At 39.7% G+C, this 23,869-nt stretch overlaps 1 pseudogene; it reads right to left on the bottom strand.

Annotated features, from left to right (window-relative positions):
• Positions 1-10,944: 10,944 nt before the first annotated feature.
• On the bottom strand, positions 10,945-12,550 carry LOC130851670 (importin subunit alpha-5-like; annotated as a pseudogene).
• Positions 12,551-23,869: the final 11,319 nt, after the last annotated feature.

Raw genomic sequence — 23,869 nt, 5'->3', positions numbered from 1 at the left:
GTTGTAATTGTAATTTCAGGTATATCATATAGGTAAGTAGCATGGCAACCTAGAGAGCATTTGTTAGATTATTAAGGCTTCTGTATTTGGGGTGTGGAGTCAGACAGTCAGAAGCATTAAGTTCCTAATTTCATTTTGAAAAAGTTAAAGACGTTTAAGTGTGCTTGGAAATGGAGCTAGAATTTTAAGAAAATTTAAACCATAACTAAATGTTAAAGAATAAGCAAAAATGAGCATTTTTAAGTCAACATAGAGTCTACTAGATTCACGTGTAAAAGAAAATTTGCTCTTAACTTTTAAGAAAAGCTATATTTTTAATATACAAGCTAAGAGATCAGATATTATTTTAAATCCCCCAAAAGAAACTGTAAACAGTCTCATTTACAAACTGTCTCCCCACACCAAGCAAAACCCAAGTGACACAGGAAGGGCAAACTTCAGAGAGGAGAATTTTAGGAAAGAGGAGAAAATTGCTGAGACAGGAGAGAGTCACAAGTGTGTGGGTTAGGGAGAAGGTTGAGGATCTAGGGGAAGAGGGGACTTATAAACCTAGGAGATTGCAAATGTGATAAAGACCATTGCAACAACTTGATGGACAAAGGAAAGCACAGTTGTGGTAGCAACATGTGTCTGAACAGAGGGAGTTAAAGCATTCTCTGGGTTGCTGGTAGCCCCAGAGCATTATACAAAAGCATCTGAAAAATATTCCTGTCCTTGAGAGAGACAATGTCTCTCTATCAGATGTCACTGAGAGAAGAATAGTAGACCTGAGAAGGTCTGACGCTAGGAGGGACAGCAGGACCCCTGTGAGGACCTGGTGATAGGAGGATGAACAAAGGCACCAATAGCAAAAGATACACCAACTCAAGGCTAGAGCGGATGAGGTACATCTTACCTGATGGTAGTAGAAGACAGAAATCACACACACCGTCATCCCTGAGGTCTCAATACACCACATGTGGCCCTGATGTCACCTTTCAGAGAAGAGAAGATGGAGCAATTTTAAATTGCTAGAGAAATCTCTGATGTGTCTGATATTAGCCTGAATTGGTAAGATCAGGTAATTGAGAACTAGGTTGTTTGGAACTCTAGATACCAATTAAGGTTAATCATGCAAAAATTTAAAAAAAATTTTGACCTTTTTGCTCAACTGGAAAACCTCTGTTCATATATCATAATTCTTGACAATTACTATTCAATGAAAGTTATTTCCGTTATAATAATCATAGAAACCTAGCACCAATAATGCGTATTGAGGACTATTGTCCCCATTTTGAATGTCCAGGCTTCAGATAAGTTGTGAATATCACCTTGACACAATCAGCATTTGGAAGGCATCCTAGGAATTATGTGAGTTGGACTTCACTCCAACAATAACCCTCCCTGCATGAAGGACCATCCACAATTAACAAAGGGAAACACAGTACTTAACAAACCCTACATGGCAACTTTGAGAAAGACTGTAAGAAAAAAACATAGTGTTTTCTAAGGTAAAAGGAAATACAGAAGCCCTGGTGAAGACTGGCCATAGGTGGATACAGGAATGCAGAAGCATCCATACTGGAGAGCATCACAGGACAGAGAAAGTCCTCGCAAACCAGCAGGTGACCCTGCAGCAGCCAGTCTTGCCCCTTAAGCCTCCAGGAGTGCTCATCTAAGGATCTTAGTGTGTGCCTTTAGTTTCCAAAAAAAGGAGGAAGATCAAGAATATTCTCAATGAAACAAATCCTTTTTAGGAGCTGGGATTTCAGAAAAAGTCGTGGGATCTGAAATATAGTTTAGAAGTCATGAGTTTGTTTCCTGTCTCTATCACTGACAAGGTATGGGAATTTGCGCAATTTTTTCAGTTCACACAAACCTCAGTTTACCCCTCTATACAACGATAATGATCCTTGGATTATTTGTTCACTCTCTAATTAATCATTTCCTACCACCTTCCTTTTGTCACTGTCAACTCCAGAGAGTTGACACTTTCCCAGACTACCTCCAGTCAAGAACAGCCAATGAGATGTCGGGGAAGAGTGGGCACTTCTATTAGGCTTCCATACTGGTTCTCTTCTTCCTTTTCCCTGTCCTGTCCACAGATGATAACTGCATCTGAAGCAATCACATTCTAACCGGGAAACACCAATGTGAGCACAACTGGCCAACAGGATAAGAATGGTTTAGAAGGTGCTCAGTTCGAGATGCCCTGTTAAGCATCTACAACAATACTAACAACTGCCATTCTCTGGACTTCTGTTTTGGATGAAAAAGTAATCCTCACTTGTTAAATCAGTATAAAGCATATTTTTAACTATCTGCAGCTGAAAGCATTCTGAAACACCAAGACATTTTTGAAACTGCTTTAAATTAATAAGCAATATAAAAATAAAATTTCTTATTATTATACTTAAACATACATAGCATACCATAGTATATAAATTTTAAGTCACATTGAATAAAATTAAATGACATTAATGTATGCACCAAATGAATCACATTTATTGAAAAAAATAGAATCATGTATATACTGTACCACTGAAAAGAATGAAAAGGTGAATCTCTCATAGCTCTTGAGCTACAGACAAATGAGAGCCTATGACAAGTTTATTTTAAAACAGAAAATTTATGATAAATTAGCTCTGTTGGAACCGTAAGATGGAATAAAAATATTTTGTGATGTTTGTGTCTTTCCTCAGGAAACTTGTCCTGGCAAAGACAAAAGCTAACCTTAGCAGAAGAAAATAGTCCAGAAGCACTCACTTCCCTCCTCCACCCTCCACACACTACTTTCAGAAGCATTGCCGGGACTTCCCTGCTGGTGCAGTGGTTAAGAATCCACCTGCCAATGCAGATGACATGGGTTCAATCCCTGGTCCAGGAAGATCCCACATGCCGTGAAGCAACTAAGCCCACATGCCACAACTACTGAGTCTGAGCTCCAGAGCCTGCATGCCACGACAACTGAAGCCCACCTCCTCTCGGGCCCGGGTACCACAACTATTGAGCCCATGTGCCACAGCTACTGAAGCCAGCTTGCCTAGAGCCCATGCTCCACAACAAGAGAAGCCACCACAATGAAAGCCCGCACACCGCAACGAAGAGTAGCTCCCACTCGCCGAAATTAGAGAAAGCCCACCTGCAGCAACGAAGACCCAATGCAGCCAATAAATAAATAAATAAATATTTTAAAAAATAAATATAATACCTTTGTGGAAAAAAAAAAGAAAGAAGTACTGCCAACTCGTGCCTCAGGGATGCTGCCCAAGCTATGGGTCTGACATACTAGGTAGAATCCCCCAGGGGCCTGGCCCAGCCTGCCAATCCACGCCATTTCCTGCCATTTCCCTCAACAGCACCTATACTCCAGCCAGAGAACCACCCAATTGCCTCTGAAAAAGTAGTTCAGTTGTTCATCTTTCCTATGGAAAATGCCCTTCTCTTAAACGTGTCTGTCAGGAAAATCCCTCTTATCCTGCAAGGTCCTCCTCAAATACCTGCTCCTCACTGAAACTCTCCCCAGCAGAGTTTACAAACCCCTCATGTCTTCGTTGTGGGCACTAGCCACAATGTATATCTTTTATCAGATCGTACAGCTCTTTCCCTCAGTTGAATGTGAGGCCAGAGCCCATCCCTTTGGCATCCTAGAATTTAAGATGGATCATGACCTTCTGGTTGACTGGAATTGACTCTGAAGTACACAGATTCAAGTTCATCCAAGCACCGAAGAATGGAAGGCTGCAAAGAAGCCACACAAAGAACTTTTGTAAGACTAGGGGTGGAGGATCCAAACTTTATGTTTTTTTTTTATTACTTTTAACACATCTATATAGTTTTGTGTTTGCTAGTTAGGCATACTCACTTAATTAAATAAAGGCTACTTCTCTGAACTCCATTTATGGAAGAAAATGTATGCTTCGGCTGACCGATAATCTCCAGTTTCAGACAGCATTTCCTGAGAAAAGATTCAAGAACTATCTTCCACCATTAGAAACAACTCAATGATCCAATTGGTCTTTGATGCCCAGTGGCCTTCAGGAAGAATGAAAATGTGGTGCTTCCCCTAGGGACAGCTGATTTCCATTTTTATCCTTTAGTGCTTGACTAAACACCACATGAAAATGAAAAACCTATACCAACTTTCCTAAGTGAAGCTGTGTCTGATTATGGAAGCACTTAAAACATAAAAATGGGTTGCACGTGACCTGCTCCTGGCACTGACTTCAGGCACCACTTCCTGCCATCAGTCCTTGACAGGGCAGAACTAACCCAGTGCTGGGCTATGAAGTTATGATGAAACATGGAGTGGTAAGAGTATTAATTTTCAACCAACAACACTTTACCAGATCCAATTTAAAACCATTTTCCTGACTATTTCAATTTAACTTTGTAGGCAAATGCTACCAGAAATCCCACAGCGTATCTAAGCATTTGAGTTTATACACAAATTGAATCTATGCAGGGGGCTGAAGTAAACTGTTCACAGATATTTTTTACTAGCAGAGGCAGTTGGCTTCAGCCTGAAACTTTCTTAATAATTAGAACTACATGACTAATCAGTTCTTAATTCCCATAAGTCTTCAAATACAGAAACCTAACAAGATAACACAAGTCTGCGTTGGACTCCATCTATATTTCATTCCCTACCCAGACCACACTACACTGGAGGAGGAACAGGAAACAGGAGGGCTGTTATCATTGTTAATGTTCAACAGAAATTAAAATTTTATTAGGAATTTGACTGTAATAAGGGTAATGAATTAGAAGATATCAACTTCAGAACTTAATTATCAGTTATCCTTAAGAGATAACTAAGAGGAAAGGGGAGGTGTTTTAACCATAATGGGGATCTATGTAACCATGCTTGCTACATGTGTCCAGTCTGTGCTCATGCTATGAAAGTCTTCACAGTCCCTGAACACCTACACTGACTTCATGTCAGCAGACCTGGGCTAGCGTCTTCTGGGTTAGGCAGAATCAATGCTGCATAGTTAAAAAATAAATAAATGAGCTCTTTGGAATCACCCAGATGGATTTCAGATCTCGGCTTTGCCACTTACTAGCTGAAACTTTTATGCTTTTTTTGAACACATGAAAAGACATTTATTATTATTTTACTATATAATATATTAATGACTACACCAGGTTGCATTTTCTCAAATAGCTAACAAAGCACAGGGTAACGTTTCTCTTTGATTCAAAAGAACTTAAATATCACCTGTCTTTGAGAGGATCCAGTTTTTTGTGACGGCTTTGGGACTGTCCACCAGAGTACCAACAATGCTTGGTAGTAAAGAACATTTTGCTAAATTGGTCTGTCCTGGTTCGTGCACACGGCGTTTACCTTTTCTTCTCATCTGTTTTTTTTCTGCACTTGATCATGTGTTTCCTCATTATTATGCACAGGATCTGATCTGGGGATAGGTTTTCTGTGTTCATGTGGAACATCCACAGAAGAGTGACATACTCTTGTCTTGTCATCAGATGTCAAATCAAACTCTACTTTGCAATATAGCCTTCTGGAAGAGAAGAATAACATAGAGCTATGAAAAATGCAATAAAATGTGATGCATTTGATCCATAAATAAATGTCATTTAATTTTATTCAACATGACTTAAAATTTATATACTATGGAATGCTATGTATCTTTAGGTATAATAATAAGAAATCTTATTTTTATATTGCTTATTAATTTAAAACAGTTTCAAAACTGTCTTGGTGTTTAAGAATGCTTTCAGTTGCAAATAGTTAAAAATAATTGCCATTCCTCTCCTGATGGACATTTAGGTTTTCTCACCTTTTCCAGTATCACCCACTGTGCTGCTGCTACTGCTACAGTGTATCAGGTTGCCTATCAGGTGGTCTAGAAAAAGGCCATTTTGAAGAGAAATTGCTTTTTCAAATCTGCTTCCAGCACATCAATGTTCATAACCAGACAGGAGCCCAGCATTTTGTCTCTGGAATTTTATCTCTTAACTTCAGGTCACACCTCCCTGAAAATGGAGACATAAAAGCCACGTAAAAGAAGATGGTACTTTGTGGAAGAACCAAAGAAAAGCCATTTCCATTTCCCTTTGCTCCTGAAGACAAAAGCAGTGCCAGGAAAAACTGTGTGAGATCTCTCCAGATACAGCAATCCATGGTTTATTTTCTAGCCAATGATGTGTTTGAACTTGGTTAGTCATCCAGAAGGGACTGGGGGCAGAGAAAGGAACAAGTCAAATGCTTTGAAGCTTTCCTTTCATCCCAAGAAAGCTAAATGACTTAGCATCTCTCTAATAATAAAACTTACATGGTGTTCTCCTAAACACTGGTCACTACCCTAAGAGCTTTAACCTATATTAAATCACTTAGTCTAATGATGACTCATACTTACATAGTAATTAATATTAACGTTCAATGTGTTTTGTGTTTATGAACCCTCAATCCTCACAAAACTTTATAAAGTAAATACCTTTGCTACCTCCTTTTACGCACGTGGAAACTGAGGCAGTATAACCCAGCTGGTTACAGTGCAGTGGAGGTGACAGGTGAGGTGTTTGCTCGGGTGCCAGGCTCTCAGCAACTGCACCTGCAGCCTCTGGCTCCAAGGAGGTTCTAGCTGTCACACTTGATGGGCTGTTTTGTTTGTTGCACTGTTCCAGCCTCTGTGATAACGTCCTATTCAAGAGCTGCCTGCCTGTCCTCCCTGGATGAGAGGTGAATGTGGAAGGTGAATTGTGTGGATAAAGAAAACTAGCTCTTTGGAGAGAATGCAGACCAGTTACCCTGCTTCATTTGTTAGCCATCCTGTTTAGGAGCAATGTTGTTTTTTGTTCATTCGTTTTTTTATTTTGTTTTTTTGTAGAAACACCTAGGATTAGAAAAGGTCCTTTTTCTTCTAGAACTTTCAAATTTTACATTTATAAAACAGTTCTCAAGCCGAGTGACGTTATTCCACAATTTAGTATTTTGGGGGGAATTATTAGGTGATGCCATGGGCCTGAATTTGAAGTGTAGGAGCCCATAATTTCTTCAGGTCATCGTAAGGAGTCCCTGCTACATCAGGTTAGAGCACCAAAGCTCACGTCACGGAGAGGAGACTGGACGTTCTCATCAGCAAGTGGTATAATGTGTGTGAGGGGCTTGGTACAACCCCTCCCACACAAGGAGTACAGAAATCAATGAGTCAGTAGTGCTCTTATTATACTATTATGATTACTATTCTTCTTACTATTATCATCAATATTATAACTGCCATTCAAAAATTATTGTTGGACTTCCCTGGTGGTTCAGTGGTTAAGACTCCACACCTACAGCAGGGGGCACGAGTTCGATTCTTGGCCCGGGAACTTCCGCATGTCCTGCAGTATGGCCAAAAAAAAAAAAAAAAAAAAAATGAACATCATCAATCACGGGGAAAGAAAAACGACACTTTGAACTTCCCTAGTGGTCCAGTGGTTAAGACTCCACGCTTCCACCACAAGGGGTGCAGTTTCAATCCCTGGTCCAGGAAGTTCCCCACACCCAGGGGTACAGGCAAAAAATTAAAATTTTTTAAAAATTAAAAAACAATTATTGTGTTGCAAAGTTCTTAGATACCTGGAAGTAACTGAAATCCAAGTTGGGCTAGGCAGGGGTTTCCAGTCTTGAGTCCACCTCTTTGCAGACCCTCCCTGGAGCCTGAGACTCTACAGATGTGGCCTGAGGCCATCTTATATGTAGCCAGGTGTGACTTCACCAGACCAGATCAATGCACAAGGACACTATCTGATAGCTGCACTCTTAAGAAAATCATCAATCCTGCTGTTGCAAAGAGCTACACTTTCCTTTGCTCCTCCCTCTATTTTTGAGTTCCTTTTTTTTCCCAACACATGTGACACCAAGGCTGGGAGGATTTGTGTACACACAGGCCCCTGGGAGATGGCAGCCATTTGGGCCACCATGGGTCAGATGGGCCGGACCCGGCACCCCCAGTGCCTCCGCTGGTGAAGGCAGAGTCACCTTCAACTTCTTGAGAGTCTTACTGCTGACTTAACTCCTCTTGGCTGAGCCAGTGGAAAGTGCATTTACATTTGGCAAATGCCAATGTAATTGGGCTTTTTAAAATTCCAGAAGACTTTAATTGCAGAAAATCACTTAAGTTTAAATCCCTTATTGTCTTTTTTTGTTCTTGAAGCTGAGCAATGAAATGAGACCAAACTCGAGTTTAATAAAAATGAATTCCCAGTAGAATTCAGAGCACATCTTTAAACTGCCTTAAATCTTCTGTCATGAAACGCTAACCCAGAGAACTGCAAGAGGTCAACAGTCTGTTTCTAATTTATACGTTTTACTCCCTTCAGGAGATGGAAGGGAAAAAAATTCAGAAAATAACGTCTGCAAAGTGATCACAGTTCCCACAATTCTGAGCAATTGCCAGCCTCCGTTCAACTCGTTGGAGAGGAGGAGACCTCAGCGTGAGGGAGGAGCCGGGAGGATTCCCAAGGACCTCTGGGAGGAAAGAGAGCCACCCCAGATGAGCACCTCCTGATGCCAAGGGTTCATGAACGTGATGCCCCTGGGTCTTCGGGCGGCTCTGTGAGACATGTTTGTATTACTGTGTAACAGAGGGAGTTCAGAGAGGTGGGGCACCCACACTAGCAATGTGCAAATGTCACATAACGTGCAATTCAAACCAGGTCCTCCTACTTCCCAAATCAATTTTCCTGCCAGACAAAATACAAGACGCTCAGTTAGATTTGAATTTCAGATAAGCCAGATGTTCCTAGTAGCCCACAACCCAGGGTGAGGTCAGGCTTTAGTGTAAATGTGTCCCAAACAGAGCATGGAACATGGATATACCAAGAAATTATCCATAGCTTATCTAAAATTTCAGCTGAACTGCACATCCTATATATCTGTTTGCATAATTTGGTAACCTTACTATCTGGAGATTTCTCCTGATAAGAACCAAATGTTGAATATCTTGTTCTCTTAATTGGTATAAGTCTCAATTCAGTTTAAAAAGATAATGTATATTTGGCAGGTATATAGGACATGGCTGTTTAGTATTTTATTTTAAGCTTATGAGAAGGAAAGGAAAAAGAAGGTAAGAAAGGATGGAAGAAGGGAGGGAAGGAGATCCAAAGGGGAGAGTGGGAGTGAAGGAAAAAGGAAAGAAAGGAAATAGGAGGAAAAAAATATGATGTCTCAGAACATTTGCTATTAAAACAACAAAAACACTTCTACTATATCAGAAGTATAGTCTGTTAAAATATAATTTAGCTTACAGCTAAAATAAATAATTATTCCTTATATAGGACATTTATTTAGAAAGATAACCTGTAAAATATGTTGGAACATTTCCATTTGAATATGCATATATTTTACTAACTAAATTATTCTATTAATGCCATGTTTCTCAAATATTATCATAACCAAGCAGACCTACAGTAATTAGATTACAGTGAGCCATCTAAATTATATGCAGATAAATTTTGTTTTCATCCATCAATATACATCCTACAAATCCCAAAACATCTGGATATCTGCAAGCAACTAAAACTTTGGCATCTTTATAGGCAAAATAAGTCACTGATCTAATTTTTTTAAATATTTATCCAGAGGTTGTGTCTCTATATACACATACAGTCACAGTGCTCATTACTTTAAGAAGTCATTTGATCTCTCTAGGCCTGGACTATTGCCTCCTTGTAATGAGGCTTGGACCTCAGGACCCTGACAGACCTTCTCACTCTAATATTTAATGATTTTTCTGAGTCAGACTTCAAATGGGTAATTGCAAGTAGAAGATTTAAACACTGATTTTCTCAGTTAAAAGGTGATTAGAGAATACAAACATACTCTATTTCATTCAGGAATATAAGACACAGTATTCATCCCTTGCACAGATGACCACTAATCCAAGTAAACAGAAGGTGAGAATTTAACTGCCCGGGGCGGTGAGGGAGGAGAGAGGTGGGACAATAAAATCACACCGTAATCTTTTCTATTTACTTAAGGCTCATTGTATTTATTTGAAAATGCTAAGATATATTCCAATGGGGACAGAGACCCAGGAAAATCAAGTTTCACTCAGGGCTGACTTCACAACGATTTTTTTTTTTCTGTTTTTAGTTTTTTTATTGGATTACAGGATACGGTTTCGATCACTAAGGATTTCTAAATCTTCATACCAGCATTAGAATCGAACCACTTCCAAATCCTAAGACACATAAGACCAAAGAGAAGCAATAGCCATACCAATTAATATGTGCCCCTCTCGTTTCTGCTCTAAGGGAGTCTTCAAACCAGTATCACGTTTAAGAGTCAAGGTGTTCATTCTTCAGCATTCCTGACAACTAGAAAGCACATTCACTGAAGGCTGAAGGTGAGGGAGTGGATGGTTTATTATCTGTGGAGAAGGGAGCCAATAGAGGAAAGAAAACTATCCAATCTCAGTAAGGATTAATGCAAATTTGGCTAGAAAAAGTCACCAGGTAATCCAAAGGTTCACTGTGGAAGAACTCATGAAAAGTACTCTGAAGTGCACAACAGGTCTAAACATCTCCCTTGTTGCAAGTAGTTGTGTGAAATTCAAGATAAAGGTTTAGTCTCATCTTTTAATGTCAGTATTTTTCCCCACATTAAAGGGAATGAGGAGTCCTCTTTTATTCCCCACAAAAAAGGGGGGGGGGGAAGCCACATTAATATGTGTATATTCCCATGACTCTAGTATATGTGCAGATCTCCAAAGCCTAGGGTTTTCCATAAGAGAGTAGGCCATTCTGGTTATGCTTTTATTAGAAGGGTATTCCACACAGAGAGCCAGAGGTTTTCCAGATGTGTCTAAGAGAGCAGCTGCGCAAGGCAAGCAAATGAGTGCAAACAGTGTTATGGAAAACATTTGAGAAGTGAGCTCCATGAGGACTGTGGGCTCCACAAGAGGACTTGACTGGGTAGCCTGGTCTGACACGGGGACATGAAAGCAGAGTATTGCTTCAAAGCTGGAAACCTTCCATAGGTGCCTCACACTGCTGGAAGATGTACTGCTGCTGGCTAAGGTCAACCTGGGGTGCAATGCTGCTGTCCTCACCCTCAGTCCCGAAGTAATGCTCAATAAGAGTAAAGGCCTTCTGGTAGATCTCTTGGTTTTCATGACTCTGTAAGAATTCAGTTTTATCCAGACCAAAAGCTTCTTCAATCAAAGCACAGTAAGGATTAATGCCAGTGCCATTCCTTTTGGCTTCTTGTTCTCCAAGCCTCAGGATATTTTCCAAGCCATTTAGGGCAACCTGTACAATCTTAGAGTCCATGACTGTGAGATCACAGAGTGGCTTGATACAGCCCAGTTCTACGAGGCACTTGATCTGTTCCGCTGATCCTCCAGAAGTTGCATGTGATGGCCCAAGCTGCCTCTTTCTTTGTCTGAAACTCAGCAGTTTGTAATATACTAATGAGGGCTGGGGAAATGTTGGCATCTATCACAGTCTGGATCTGTGCCCTATTTCCAGCTGTGATGTTAGATATTGTCCAACATGCTTCCTTTTTGATAGACTCCTTTGGGCTACTCAGCAAATGCAATAAACTCTGCAGAGCTGAGCAATTCAAAATTACCTGTGTCTGAATATCATCTCCTGTGACAATGTTTCCCACAGCTCACAAAGCAGGAGAAACCACTTTATAATCATTATGCATCAGCGACTCCACGCGTCTCCTACATACTCCTGCATCAGTGACTGCTTGAATTTTATCATTGGGTCCATCTGATAGATATGAGAGGGCCCAGCAGGCATTAGCCAGTACATCAGTGTCACTGCCAAACAGCAACCAGGAAAGCACATTCAGACAGGGGGAAACCTTTGCAAATTCTGGAGGTGGACTTTTCCCTCTACAGAGATTAGATAAAGCCCATACTGCGTTCCGGGTCATGGTCAGGCGGTTTTGCTTTGAAAATAACTGCAGAAGAGGGGGAAGAATATTGCAGTCTAAGACATAGTCCCTGCACATGGTACTATCTCCAGCAATGTTGCCAAGAGCCCAGACTGCCTGCTCCTGGACATCTTCAAACTCTGAACTGAGCAACTCTATGAAGATAGGCACAGCTCCTGCCTGAATTATGACCGGGGTCTGAAGAGAATTTCCTGAAGCAATATTTGTCAGTACCCAAGCTGATTCAAACTGCCGTATACAATTCTCTTTTCGTTTGAGGAACTCCACAAACCTGGCCACTACTCCTGGTGTGCTGATGACTTCATCAATAGGAGGATTAGGATCTTTTGAAAGCAATTTTCTGAATTTCTGTGTTGCTGAAAGCTGTTGCCCTGGGCTATTTGGAAAATATCATTTCAATCATGTCTGAAGTAATAATACCGCCTTGTGCCATCTCCATGCTATTAATCTGAGCCTCATGGAAGCCTCCATCTGACATAACTTCTGTGTCTTCTTTTGCTGTAGCAACATTTCTTCGCTTGAATAACTGCTCCTCTCTCTTCTACTTACGTAACTTCTTCCTCTTCTCCTTCTGCGCATCCGCATCTCATCAAGATTCAGGGACTTATTTTGGTAACTTTTCAGGCGAAAGTTCTCTTTTCCTGGGGTAGTCATGATTTCAGGCTCAAGGCAGCCGATCCCGGTGCCACTGCTGGGGTGAGCTTCTGGCTCGCTCGCTCCCCTGCCATGCCTCCCTCGCATACAGCCTCGAAGCGCCAGCTCGCGCCACCTCGGTGCTCACCAAGCCTCGCTCGCCGCCGCCGCCGCCGCCACTTCACAATGATGTAACAATAAGGCCCTTTCCTCGTCATCCTTTAATTCTCTGAGAGTCTGCGTGCCTCTAAAATGGAGAAGAATGACTATATCAAGTGCGCACAGCATTTTTGCATCACGAGGGCATTCGCTGGCTCCTGGGGCCACACATATGAAAAGACATAGTTCTGCCTTCAGTAAGCGGGGAAAACATGCACACAGCCAATCTCATCGCACTGAGACTGGTTTATAACAGTCATCGCTGAAAGGGCTTTGGGGGAATGTGAAGAAAGAGCCCCAAATCCTTGGAGGAACCCAGGGACGATCCTCAGAGGAGGAAACAGGGTGGATGAGGGATCCCATGAAGGCTAAACTAACACTATCATGGTATCATGGGCCCAGGGACCTTGGGCTATGCTGCTGTGTCCTTGGGCCTGGGGGGTGGGGGGGGTGGGGTAAAATACAGTGTATTAATAGAAACTTGAGGTGCACAAGTCCAACAGATCAAGAGATGTTTGCCACTGAAAGGATAGTTTGTTTCAGATCCCAAGAGGAGGCGGCCACCCTGGGAAGCACCAGGGTCAGTCAGGAGGCAGAAGGAGAGGAGAGCAGTGAGCAAGAGCGTTTATCGTGGTTTCCTTGGAAGGAAAGTGTGAGACAGGGTACACACGCAAGCCTAGGATTGGCTGGTTCGGGTGGTCAGCAGACTCTGGGCATAGGGACTATCCCCGGTTTTCTGGTCCTTGGCCTTTGGGTGATAGGGCAGGAGTGGTGGACCTTTGCCCAGTGCACACCCATCAACTTGGTGAGCACAGCATTCCTAGAGGAAGGCACGGGCATTGTGGTTGCTCTTGGGAGAAGGCCCTGCCTGGTCCAGCGGGGTCCAGCTCCTGATGCATTAGTTCAGTTCTCCACAATTCCCCACGGTGTTCACGAGGCCTTGTGGGGCACATGGGGACATTTCACCACTAATTCAGAGGCACTGATAGTCTAATTGTTAGTGAGATCACTGCACAGATGCAAGAGAAAGACAAGGACGGTTGTCAACCCCTCCCACCTTATCACCTCCACCTCCCACAGAGGAGAGGACTTGGTGAGGCTCAGCAGCGCAGGCAAGCTCATCTAGACACATATCAAACATAGGAGGCCTTCTTTTACATTCACTTATTCACATAAAATATTTCTAAATATATATTTAGTAAACAAGTTCGAGTTCAGAGACTTTAATAAGCATCATGAATGTTAATCAAGCCAGACAGTGTTTATATACTGACATTAAGTAAAATCCAAGTAATCTTTCAATATTGCCAAATATCTAAATATTAGACATTGTGTAGATAAGCATTACCTAATCGGAATATTCTATATGCTATTACAGTCTTGGACTCACTAATTGTAGATGAAATGTCCTTATCGATGCATGCACAGAGGAACAAAACCACAGAAGTAAAGCAGTTTAGTTCCACACTATCACATAAAATGTACAGATGGGAAAACTGGTGTCCATCCAAATGACCAATGTCACTTGGGAACCCACCAATAGCACAATATTGAGATTACGATGTTTATATTTTTCACAATTATGAAGCTATTTTTTATTTCCCCCAAATGGAGAGACAAATATATATAAAAATAATGATGGCACCCATGAAGTGGAACACTAGACAAAAATACCTATACTTACTGACTTTTACTCTAGTGTTTTTAGTTTGGAGTGAGAAGAGTAACTTTTATAAGATGTTCTATGGCCAAAGTTCTCCTCCTGGAATCTTTTCAGAATGAAGCATTGTAAAAAAGTCTGCCAAACAAACAGCTGTGAGGTTTACACAGTAGAGGGATATGGATATTTTTGGAAGAAAGCACGTTCGAATCATTTCCAAAGCACTTCTAAAGAGTCATTCACATTAAAACAATAAAATACTAACCATAAAAATCTAAGAAGGTAAAAGTCATGGTGATAAAATCTCTTTAGCTTGGCCATACACTGAAAGCGAGGGTGTTAACATAAATCACAGGGCACCATGGCCCAACGCCCTGAGATCCAGGGCGACGTGTGTGACAAACACGCCCTTCACGTTGACTGACGTAGGCCCCTAATTATGCAGATCAGAAGGCCCAGAGAACAACGTCCATCACTCCCTGCTTTCTCCACCTCTGTTAGATGAGATCACAAACAAAACTTTTATTCAATCGAGGTACAACAAAGGTCAGGGAATAAGGATGAGAGCTAAGCATCCAACAAAACTGCCCTCAACCTAACAAAAGGGAACTAGCTTCAAAACGTAACTTTGATAGAACTTCCATATGATCCAGTAATCCCACTCCTGGGCATATACCCAAAGAAAACCATAATCCCAAAAGAAACTTGTACCATAATGTTTATTGTAGCACTATTTACAATAGCCAGGACATGGAAGCAACCTAAATGCCCATCAACAAATGAATGGATACAGAAGATGTGGCATATATACACAATGGAATATTACTCAGCTATAAAAAGGGATGAGATGGAGCTATATGTAATGAGGTGGATAGAACTACCATCTGTCATACAGAGTGAAGTAAGTCAGAAAGAGAAGGACAAATATTGTATGCTAACTCACATATACGGAATCTAAAACTGGTACTGATGAATTCAGTGACAAGAACAAGGACGCAGATACAGAGAATGGACTGGAAAACTCGAGGTATGGGAGGGGGCGGGGGGTGAAGGGGAAGCTGAGACGAAGCGAGAGAGTAGCACAGACATATATATACTACCAACTGTAAAATAGATAGTCAGTGGGAAGTTGCTGTATAACAAAGGGAGTCCAACTCGAGGATGGAAGATGCCTTAGAGGACTGGGGCGGGGAGGGTGGGGGGGACTCGAGGTGGGGGGAGTCAAGGAAGGGAGGGAATATGGGGATATGTGTATAAAAGCAGATGATTGAACTTGGTGTACCCAAAAAAATAATAATAATAAAAAAATGTAACTTTGATCTCTATCTTATTCCAGACCAAGGCTTTTTTTAAAGATTACAAGGTGTTTGTCCTCTGTTGTCTGCTGCAAAGATTGGGCTTAAACTATAGCATAATAGTTAATATATTCCCTACTTCATGATTCCTTTACAGCATCCTCTTCACAAGGGGAAACGTTCACAGTCTACAGTCTGGATGAGGTCCTTGTTGACCTGACCTTCAAAACCTGGTGTGCGGGAAACACTTTGTACGTAATTATGCAGTACTTTGACAAATTTGTAAAATACGGACAAAAAGCAAACCAAAAAAACCTCCCAAAATATTTTAAGAGCAGAGGGAAGGGAATTCTCTTAGAAAAGTTTTGTTTTGGTATTTTTCCCCCAAAAGAGATGGGAAATAGATATATGTTTGAAGTGGAGGAGTTAAATTCTGAGTGTACCCACACCTCTTTTTCAAAGTAAGAGGAAACTGACACAAAGGAAGTTTTAAAATAGTAATAATAACCTCTGACCTGTACTTCCTAATCACCAATACTTGCTTAACTTCAGTTGGGTCTTTTATTTTAGTATAAGAAAAACACTTAAGCAGAAGTAAATTCTAAAATAATAGACTTCTTATTTAAAAGTAGACCTCTCAGGAATCTTTATGACATGAATTATTGAACTTTTTATTTGCTCCCAAGGACATTTTGCCACATTCAATCAGAACAGAAAGTTTTGGAAGGAGAAACTTGATAATTTACCTATTGTGCAAAAGTTGTGAAATATCAAGATATTTATGGGTTTGTACACGGATGGCAAATTAGAAAATTATTTCATTTCATTTTTAAAAGGTGGAGTTTAGAAAAATCCCAAAATATGTCCTACAAACTTTTCCCATTGATTGTTGTTCTATGCCTTAGTATTTTACTAAGTATTGATCTTAAGAGGATTCTGATACCTAATTTTGAAAACAAAATTAAAAGAATTTTTCCCCCTTTAAAAACAAGGAACTGGTTGACCAAGAAGGATTAAGACGATCATATTGAGAGCATCTCCTGGTTGTCAATTAAGGTTTCCTCCAACCCAAAAATGTCAAGAGCTCTCTTCTTTAAAGTTTACATGGCAATTCAGTTAAATAGGAGTAAAACATTCATAATAAGAGCATCAAGAACAGTATGTTTTTCTGCATGTCATATTTTCTAGATTTTGCTAATTGAAAGAACTACCCAAAAGACTAGCAAGATGGAAGCTAAGTTTCACAAAGGCACTAAAATAAATCACTGTAAAGGATCTATCTCCTCACTAAAAATAAAGAAATTCTCCACTGAGAGCAAAGGAAGAAACACATCTAGATGAAGGGAAATGGTTTTTCTTTCTTTCTTTTCTTTCTCTCTTTCTTTCTTTCTTTCTTTCTTTCTTTCTTTCTTTCTTTCTTTCTCTCTTTTTTGAAGCATAATTGCTTTATAATGTTGTGTTTCTGCTGTGCAGTGAAGTGAATCAGCTATATGTGTAATTATATCCCATCCCTCTTGGACCTCCCTCCCAACCCCCACTATCCCACCCATCAAGGTCATCACAGAACACCCAGCTGAGCTCTCTGTGCTATATAGCAAGTTCCCACTAGCTATCTATTTTACACATGGTAGTATATTTATGTCAAACCTAATCTCCCAATTCATCCCACCCTCCCCTTACCCACTGTGTCCGAATGTCAGTTCTCTACATCTGCATCTCTCTTCCTGCCCTAAAATAGGTTCATCTGTACTATTTTTCTAGATTCCACATATATGGGTCAATATACAATATTTGTTTTTCTCTTTCCAACTTACTTCACTCTGTACAACAGACTCTAGGTCCATCCACATCTCTACAAATGACCCAATTTCATTCCTTTTTATGGCTGAGTAATATTCCATTTTTTAAATATACCACATCTTCTTTATCCATTCATCTGTTGGACATTTAGGTTCTTTCCATGTCCTGGCCATTACAAATAGTACTGCAATGAACATTGGGGGACGTGTCATTTTAAATTATGGTTTTCTCAGGGTATATACCCAGTAGTGGGATTGCTGGGTCATACAGTAGTTCTATTTCTAGTTTTCTAAGGAACCTCCATACTATTCTCCACAGTGGCTGTATCAATTTACATTCCCACCAACAGTGCAAGAGGGTTCCTTTTTCTTCACACTCTCTTCAGCATTTATTGTTTGTAAATTTTTTAATGATGGCCATTCTGACCAGTGTGAGGTGATACCTCATTGTGGCTTTGATTTGCATTTCTCTAATTATTAGGATGTTGAGCATCTTTTCATGTGCCTCTTGGCCATCTGTATGTCTTCTTTGGAGAAATGTCTATTTAGGTCTTCTGCCCATTTTTTGATTGGGCCATTTGTTTTTTGATATTGAGCTCCATGAGCTGTTTGTATATTTTGGAGATTAATGCTTTGTCCATTGCTTCATTGGCAAATATTTTCTCCCATTCTGAGGGTTGTCTTTTTGTCTTGTTTATGGTTTCCTTTGTTGTGCAAAAGCTTTTAAGTTTCAATAAGTTCCATTTGTTTATTTGTTTTTACTTCCATTACTCTAAGAGGTGGATCAAAAAAGATATTGCCGTGGTTTAGGTCAAGAGTGTTTTTCTTGTGTTTTCCTCTAAGGAGTTTTATATTTAGGTCTTACATGTAGGTCTTTAATCCATTTTTAGTTTACTTTTGTGTATGGTGTTAGGTAGTGTTCTAATTTCACCCTTTTACATGTAGCTGTCCAGTTTTCCCAGCACCATTTATTGAAGAGACTGTCTTTTCTCCATTGTATATTCTTGCCTCCTTTTTCATAGATTAGGTGACCATAGGTGCATAGGTTTATCTCTGGGCTTTCTATCATGTACCATTGATGTATATTTCTGTTTTTGTGCCAGTACCACACTGTCTTGATTACTATAGCTTTGTAGTATAATCTGAAGTCAAGGAGCCTGATTCCTTCAGCTCCATTTTTCTTTCTCAAGATTGCTTTGGCTATTCAGGGTTTTTTGTGTTTCCATACAAATTGTAAATTTTTTGTTCTAATTCTGTGAAAAATGCCATTGGTAATTTGATTGGGATCACAGTGAATCTGTAGATTGCTTTGGGTCATATAATTATTCTCACAATATTGATTCTTCCAATCCAAGAACATGGTATGTCTCTCCATCTGTTTGTGTTGTCTTTGATTTCTTTCATCAGTGTTTTATAGCTTTCTGAGTACAGAATTTTTCTTCCTTAGGTAGGTTTATTCCTAGGTATTTTATTCTTTTTGTTGTGATGATAAATGGGATTGTTTCTTTAATTTCTCTTTCTGATTTCTTGTTGTTAGTGTATAGGAATGCAAGAGACTTCTGTGTATGAATTTTGTATCTTACAGCTTTACCAAATTTGTTGATGAGCTCCAGTAGTTTTCTGGTGGCATCTTTAAAATTTTCTATGTATAATATCATGTCATCTGCAAACAGTGACAATTCACTTCTTCTTTTCCAATTTGCATTCCCTTTATTTCTTTTTCTTCTCTGATTGCCATGGCTAGGACTTCCAAAACTATGTTGAATAAGAGTGGCAAGAGTGGACATCCTTGTCTTGTTCCTGATCTTAGAAGGAATGCTTTCAGTTTTTCACTATTGAGAACGATGTTTGCTGTGGGTTTGCTGTATATGGCCTTTATTATGTTGAGATAGGTTCTCTCTATGCCCACTTTCTGGAGAGCTTTTATCATAAATAGGTGTTGAATTTTGTCAAAAGCTTTTTCTGCAGCTATTGAGATTATATGTTTTTTATTCTTTAATTTGTTAATATGGTGTGTCACATTGATTGATTTGCATGTATTGAAGAATCCTTGCATTCCTGGGATAAATCCCACTTGATCATGGTGTATGATCCTTTTAAGGTGTTGTTGGATTCTGTCTGCTAATATTTTGTTGAGGATTTTTGCATCTATGTTCATCAGTGATATTGGTCAGTAATTTTCTTTTTTTGTGATATCTTTGGTTTTAGTATCCGAGTGATGGTGACCTCGTAGAATGAATTTGGGAGTGTTCCTCCCTCTGAAATTTTTTGGAAGAGTTTGAGAAGGATAGATGTTAGCTCTTCTCTAAATATTTCTTAGAATTCACCTGTGAAGCCATCTGGTCCTGGACTTTTGTCTCTTGGAAGATTTTTAATTACAGTTTCAATTTCATTACTTGTGATTGGTCTGTTTATATTTTCTAATTCTTCCTGGTTCAGTCTTAGAAAGTTGTGCCTTTCTAAGAATTTGTCCATTTCTCCCAGGTTATCCATTTTATTGGCTTATAGTTGCTTGTAGTAGTCTCTTATGATCTTTTGCGTTCCTTTGGTATCAGCTGTAATTTCTCCTTTTTCATTTCTAGTTTTATTGATTTGAGTCTTCTCCCTTTTTTTTCCTAATGAGTCTGGCTAAAGGTTTATCAATTTTATCTTCTCAAAGAATCAACTTTTAGTTTTATTGATCTTTGCTATTGTTTTCTTCATTTCTATTTCATTTATAGAAATGATCTTTATGACTTCTTTCTTTCAACTAACTTTGGGTTTTCTTTGTTCTTCTTTCTCTAGTTGCTTTAGATGTAGGGTTAGATTGTTTATTTGAGATTTTTCTTGTTTCTTGAGGTGAGATTGAATTGGTATAAACTTCCCTCTTAGATCTGCTTTTGCTGCATCCCATAGGTTTTGGTTCATCATGGTTTTGTTTGGTTTTGTTTTGTTTTTTGTGTTTTTTTTTTGTTTTGTTTATATATATATATTTTTTTTTTAAGCTCTTTATTGGAATATAATTGCTTTACACTCTTGTACCAGCTTTTGAGGTACACCAAAGTGAATCAGCTGTATTTATACATATATCTCCATATCTCCTCCATCCCGTGACTCCCTCCCACCCTCCCTGTCCTGGCCCTCTAAGGCATCACCCATCATTGAGCTGATCTCCCTTTGTTATACAGAAACTTCCCACTAGCTATCTATTTTACAGATGGTAGTGTAAATATGTCTATGCTACTCTCACTTCATCCCAGCTTCCCCTTTGCCCTCCACAACCCCGTGTCCTCCAGTCCATTCTCTGCATCTGCACATCGTGTTTTCATTGTCATTTGTTTCTATGTATTTTTTTATTTCCTCTTTGATTTCTTCAGTGATCTCTTAGTTATTTAGTAGCACACAGTTTAGCCTCCATGTGTTTGTGTTTTTTACAGTTTTTTCCCTGTAATTGATTTCTAATCTCATAGTGTTGTGATCAGAAAAGATACTTGATATGATTTCAGTTTTCTTAAATTTTCTAAGACTTGATTTGTGACTCAAGATGTGATCTATCCTGGAAAATGTTCCATGTGCACTTCAGAAGAAAGTGTATTCTGCTGCTTTTGGGTGGAATGTCCTATAAATATCCATTGAATCTATCTGGTCTACTGTGTCATTTAGAGCTTGTGTTTCCTTATTTATTTTCTGCCTGGATGATATGTCCATTGGTGTAAGTGGGGTGTTAAAAATTTCCCACTATTATTGTGTTATTGTCAATTTCCCCTTTTATGGCTGTTAACATTTGCCACATATATTGAGGTGTTCCCATGATGAGTGCATAAATATTTATAATTTTTATATCTTCTTCTTGAATTGATCCCTTGATCATTATGTAGTGTCCTTCCTTATCTCTTGTAAAAGCCTTTACTTTAAAGTCTATTTTATCTGATATGAGTATTGCTGCTCCAACTTTCTTTTCATTTCCATTGCATGGAATATCTTTTTCCATCCCCTTAATTTCAGTCTGTATGTGTCCCTAGGTCTGAAGTATGTCTCTTGTAGACAGCATATATAAGGGTCTTGTTTTTGTATCCATTCAGCCAATCTGTGTCTTTTGGTTGAAGCATTTAATCCATTTACATTCAAGGTAATTATCAATATTATGTTTCTATTACCATTTTCTTAATTATTTTGGGTTTGTTTTTGTGGGTCTTTTTCCTCTCTTGTGTTTCCCACCTAGAAAAGTTTGTTTAGTATTTGTTGTAAAGCTAGTTGGTACTGAATTCTCTTAGCTTTTGCTTGTCTGTAAAGCTTTTGATTTCTCCATTGAATCTGAATGAGATCCTTGCTGGGTAGAGTAATCTTGATTGTAGGTTTTTCCCTTTCAACATTTTAAATATATCCCACCACTCCCTTCTGGCCTGCAGAGTTTCTGCTGAAAAATCTGCTGATAACCTTACAGGGATTCCCTTATATGTTATTTATTGCTTTTCCCTTTCTGCTTTTAATATTTTTTCTTTGAATTTAATTTTTGTTAGTTTGATTAATATGTGTCGTGGTGTGTTTATCCTAGGGTTTATCCTGTATGGGACTCTCTGCACTTCTGGTACTTGGGTGGCTATTTCCTTTCCCATGTAAGGGAAGTCTTTGACTATAATCTCTTCTAATATTTTTTCAGATCCTTTCTCTTTCTCTTCTTCTTCTGGGACCCTTGTAATTCAAATGTTGGTGCATTTTATGTTGTCCCAGAGCTCTCTGAGACTTTCCTCAATTCCTATCATCCTGTTTTCTTTATTCTGCTCCTCAGCAGTTATTTCCACCATTCTATCTTCCAGCTCACTTATTCATTCTCCTACCTCAGTTATTCTGCTTTTAATTCCTTCTAGTGTATTTTTCATTTCAGTTATTTTCTTATTCATCGCCATTTGTTTGTTTGTTCTTTGGCTCTTCGAGGTCTTTGTTATACATTTCTTGTATTTTCTCAATCCATGCCCCCATTCTATTTCTGAGATTTTGCATCATCTTTACTGTCATTACTCTGAATTCTTTTTCAGATAGGTTGCCTATTTCCACTTCATTTATTTGGTCTTATAGGTTTCTACCTTGCTCCTTCATCTGTAACATATTTTTTGATGGGTGGGGCTGTGTTCCTGTCTTACTGGTCATTTGGCCTCAGGTGTCCAGCACTGGAGTTTGCAGGCAGTTGGGTAGAGCCAGGTCTTTGCGCCAAGATGAGGACCTCCAGGAGACGTCACTCTGATTAATATTCCCGCGGGTCTGAGATTCTCTGTTAGTCTGGCAGTTTGGACTCAGCACTCCCACCACAGGAGCTCAGGCATGACCCCCAGCCCAGTTTTTCAGGAGTTCCTTCCATTCCCTTAGGTATCTGAGATCCTTTACCAGTGCCTGGTGGGAGCCCTAGTTGTGAGGAATGTGAACTCCACATCCTCCTACTCTGCCATCTTGACTTCACCCCCTAAGAAATGGTTTTCCTAATAGCTGATGTTTCCTGGCCTCTTATGATGTGCATGACACTCCTCTGTGTGTGTTGCGTATAACCTTGTTACAAAACAACCTTGAGATGTAGGAAAAAGGCAGATTCTCTTTTCAGTTGAGGAAACCCAATGACTGGCATGAAGTCCCAGAGTTCAGTTTCCGTCCATGCCAATCCTGGCATTGGCCCTTCCCTGCAGCTGCCACCATACCCAGCTCCCAGGCATACTCTGAGAAACCTACTGTGTCCTGGTCCTAGGACATGAACACTGGACAAGGGATGGAAGGAGGACACAGACACTTTGCCAAGGAGCCTTGTGTCTCCCTCACACCTGGCTCCAGGGCAGTCTCCACAGGGGCTCCACCCTTACTTAACTTGGCCTTGCTGTGAATTCAGTAATAGCAAGGTTGAAACGTTCTCTGAGGATTTCCAGCAAGTGTGGCTCCTCCAAGGTAATTCTCACACCTGTCTATGAGAACCATCCTCTAGCCCCAAATCATGCAAACAAAAAACAAAACTGTAGGACAGCTTATAGAATGCCCTCTGTGGGAAAACCTGATGTAAAATGGTGGATGCATGCATTCTGTTAGCATTCATTAACCAACCTCTATGTAGTCAGTATGCACTGGACCAAATTTTCAGCCAGATTGATTCATTTAAACTCACAACAGTTTATTAACTAGATTATTATTTTTCCCATTTTTGCATGTAAGAAATGAGAGCCTCAGAAACTAAGATGTCCATGGTCACTGAGATGTTTTGATCTATAAAAAATATATATATATTTGTTTTACACATGGCAGTGCACGCATGTCAATCCCAATCTCCCAATTCACACCACCCCCTCCCACCTGTGTCCATACATCTGTTCCCTACTTCTGTGTCTCTATTCCTGCCCTTCAAATAGGTTCATCTGTACCATTTTTCTAGATTCCACATACATGCGTTAATATACAGTATTTATTTTTCTCT

The sequence above is a fragment of the Hippopotamus amphibius genome, chromosome 4 (genome assembly GCF_030028045.1).
Source record: "Hippopotamus amphibius kiboko isolate mHipAmp2 chromosome 4, mHipAmp2.hap2, whole genome shotgun sequence".
Taxonomy (NCBI): domain Eukaryota; kingdom Metazoa; phylum Chordata; class Mammalia; order Artiodactyla; family Hippopotamidae; genus Hippopotamus; species Hippopotamus amphibius.
The sequence above is the reverse complement of the archived record's forward strand: the minus strand, read 5'-3'. Positions and strand labels throughout refer to the sequence as shown.